We start from the raw sequence: 3,913 nt of genomic DNA on the forward strand, positions 1-3,913 counted from the left end.
ATAAGATTTTTACAGCACATCCTTACTGTAGATTAAAAGAGGGTGATCATGAGTGAGAGGTGGGTGTCATTGGAAATGATGGTCAGCTGATCAACTCACAGGGTCTGGAGCAGGATCTCAGTTGGGCGCCCAAGTTTTAGGGTCCATGTTCTTGGCCCAGAGACTTGATGTCATCAGTAGTCAGCAGTAAACCGGGGCCTTAAGGACGAACTTACTCCCAGCAAACACACACGGGATGGATGCTGATCCATTTACATGCGGTTTCCTTTTCTAGTGGCTAAAATACCATGTTAATGTGTGCTGTATCGGGCAGCCCTTTTTCCAGCATCGAGGCACTGGAAAAATAAGTATGTAAGCAAAAGCCTACTGAGTAAATTTAGAATAGGCTCAAGAAAGTCTCAAGGCATGTTCTGCATGGGTTCAGCTGAGGCTTGATAAAGCAGTATCTTTGCTTCACAATGAAGAACACTTTTTAGAATAAGACTGAATTTACGTTTAATTTGGGAGTCACTGGTTGCTTTTTCTAGGCTTCCTTTCTCATCATCTTTTGCACAGTCTTTCTTTTTTGTTTCGTCTATATTTTTTTTTGTTTTATATGACAGTTTTTTTTTTTTTCTGATTATACAATAACAAGTGAATACTGTAGAAAGTAGCCACACTGTAAAGAGAAGACCACTGTTAGTATAGTGAGGCCTGTCCTTTTCCTTTGTATTTGTTAATATATGTAGCAGGCCACTAAGTGAGGCAAACTTTTAAAATGTCTGTCTCCTGCCATAAATATTTAAAGTTGGTAGCAGATTGTGTCAGAGGTGATAGCAAATCCTCTTGGAACAGACTTCTGCTTTAGGAAGCTTCCTGTGTAGCTTAGTTGGTAAAGTGTCTGCCTGCAATGCAGGAGACCTGGGTTCAATTTCTGGGTCAGGAAGTTCCCCTGGAGAAGGAAATGGCAACCCGCCCCAGTATTCCTGCCTGGAGAATTCCATGGAGAGGAGCCTGGCGGGCTACAGTTCATGGGCTTGAAAGGGTCGGACACGATTTAGCACTCTCTTTCTTTCTGCTTTAGTAAGATCATCAAAATGCCTCTTTGGTTGTATAGTTATAATATTCTTGTATTTTTTAATAATGTGAGTAAAGCAGTCAGAATGCAAGTAAGTCAACTAGAGATACAAAGTGATTAACATTTAATAATGTAAATGGTTCTCATTGAGGGAGGGTACATCTCAGCAGGAATTTATTTTAATTGTTTATAGAAAATTTAAGACATATGTCCAAGTTAAAAGACCAGTATAGTGAACCCCCATAGACTTTGGTGCAGCTTGAACAGGTCACTCTGCTGTTATGTCATCTGCACCCCGTCTGGTCTCTTCCCTCACAGATTATTCTGTAGCAGTCCCCAAACAGCATGTCATTTCTTCTGTAAATATTTCGATACATAGCTCAGTAAGGACTCTTAAAAAATCAAAACAGTAATCATGATATTGCTATACCTAAAATTTTAACTTAGGTGATTTCCTAGTATCGTATAGAGACTTAGGTTTGATTTTTTTTTTTTTTTTTACTCTTTTTCTTTCCATGTTCAAAATTCTTTGAAGCTAGTTGCTAAGTGCAGCCCACATTCCAGGAGGAAGAAGATTAACCTCTGCCTTCTGGAGAAAGGGGGAGGAATTCAGAGAGTTATAAGTCAAATCATTTTTTTGTTTTACCCCGGTAGTCTCCTTGGGCCTGAAGGTGAAGATGGTAGAAAGGATTCAGAACTGGACAGATATTCCAGGAGACTATGAAGGAAAAAAAATATGGCCAAAGGGAGCTCCCTGGGCTGATGAACTGTAGGAGCTGTGATGACGAGTTTATAATTTTAGGTTTTCTTTTTGTGTGTTATAATTTATACTTGCAGTGAAATCTGTTAAATCCCTATCTGTGTAGCATCAGCATTAGTTAGCTGAGAGAAGTGAGAAGGTTAAGCTGTAGCAGTAAGCTGGCCATTGGTTCTCAAAGAGCAGCTACAGAGCGGTAGTCACCAGTGAAATGTGACAAGTCACAGCAGCCAAGGCATAGAAGCCTCTCATGGGAACCCTCAAACATTCAGGAGGACTTCAATTTCCTGTCATAGAAGAAGACGCTCGAATTCCTTTCTTTAGTTGTTTTTTTTTTTTAGGCCATGCTGGCCAGCCTGCGGGATCTTAGTTTCCCAAACCAGGGATCAAACCCATGTTCCCTGCATTGGGAGCGCAGAGTCTTAACCACTGGATGGCCAGGGAAGTCCCTCCTTTCTTTAAATCTTAAAGAAAATGTGACCCCAGAAGGCTGGAGTTCTGGGGTTACTCGTGATACATCCATGTTTTCATAAAGCAAGATGGATATAACATGAGGAATTGATTGGGGAGTACAGTGTGAGAGTCTTACTACATGAACCTCTATTTGTTGTAAAGTGGTGGTGTTTTGGATATAACATGGAGCCTAACAGGAAAATAGCTGTAGTAATTCATAGGAACACATTACTCTTTATTTGAATGACTGGCCACTTAGGTTTTTTAAATTAAATTTAGTTCTTTTTATCCTTTTTTTTATATGAAAACAGGTATTTATTATAGAACCACGTCTAAAAATTAAGGCTTAAACAACAACAAAAAACATAATTCCACACATTGACATTGACTTTGTAGCATGAAAATACTTAGCCCGAAGAGGCAAGTTTGTTCTTGATGAATTAACATATAATAAATTCTCATGACATGATTCCAAAATATATGTATGAACTGACTTGACATGTTTATAAACATAAGGGCAATTTAAACACTGGTATTAGTTTTCACGAATTCAATTTAAGGTCAGTGACTGGAGAGTTATATTAAAAAAAAAAATCTGAGATGAAATATTCTTTAGGAAGCTACCACATACCTATGTATATTTTGAAGACCAAGGGTTTAAAGTCCACTCTTGAAGAACACCGTTAAGCAAAGGATGTATAACATCCATCACATGTCTGTCCCAAAAACAGCATGTTTCCAAAAGTATACATTTCTTTACAAATAAACATCACGCCACTAATAACTATAGAGGAACCTACAGAGTTGAGTTCCAAAATATGCTCTCATCCCTGAGCCATATCTTAAGGCCTCCACTTTAATCTTGGGGCTTTAAGAACATCTTCTTTGCTTTAATTGGTTTTATGTCTCCATTTTCATCTTCTTTGTAAATGGCAAGGTCTCTTTTCTTAGCAAACTTTTTCCCAATTGTCCCCACCAAGGTCTCATATCTTCTAGCCATTTCTTCATCTGACACATCGAGCTCCACTGTTTGCTCTTCAACTTCTTCTGCTTTGTTCTTGGTATTCATCTGAAGCATTAATTTCTCAACCTCAGGATTAAATCCTCTGAATGACATTCTTCCATAGAGAAGATCTTCACACAACAAGAAACTCTGCTCTTCTATAATGAAACTCTCTTTCTCTTTCAGCTCAGAAAAATCCAAGTACTAGTGCTCTTCACTAATGATTTTCTTTTCTTCCTCTTCTAGTTGTTTCTTGGTTTCCAAGTCCAGTCCCCTTTGCATGAACTTCACGTGCAGCAAGTTCTTGGACAACTTAGTTTTGCGCTCGGCCGCCATACTGACTCCCACCGGGCGCCGCGGTCCTCTTTTTATCCTTTTGTTTATTCTAGTGACAGTGTTTACTCTTACCAAGTGGCAGAGTTACCAAAATTGCTAGTTCGAGACCAATAGTAATGAATTTTTAAAAGGTTATAAGTATATACATTTAAAGGCTTATCAGATCTGTTTTTTTCCCCTCAGATTTATAAAAAATTTTTTTACTTTCTTTTTTGGGTCCCACATTTACTGAATTGAATTAAATTCCATCCATTCCAGTCACTGAATTCTACCTTTCAGTTAATTCACACCGCACATTATTATTGGT

At 38.4% G+C, this 3,913-nt stretch overlaps 1 pseudogene; it reads right to left on the minus strand.

Moving 5' to 3' along the window:
• Nucleotides 1-3,123: 3,123 nt before the first annotated feature.
• Nucleotides 3,124-3,606, minus strand: LOC104981331 (annotated as a pseudogene).
• Between the last annotated feature and the right edge of the window lie 307 nt (nucleotides 3,607-3,913).

This window comes from Bison bison, unplaced genomic scaffold, assembly GCF_000754665.1.
Source record: "Bison bison bison isolate TAMUID 2011002044 unplaced genomic scaffold, Bison_UMD1.0 scf7180017864518, whole genome shotgun sequence".
Lineage (NCBI taxonomy): Eukaryota > Metazoa > Chordata > Mammalia > Artiodactyla > Bovidae > Bison > Bison bison.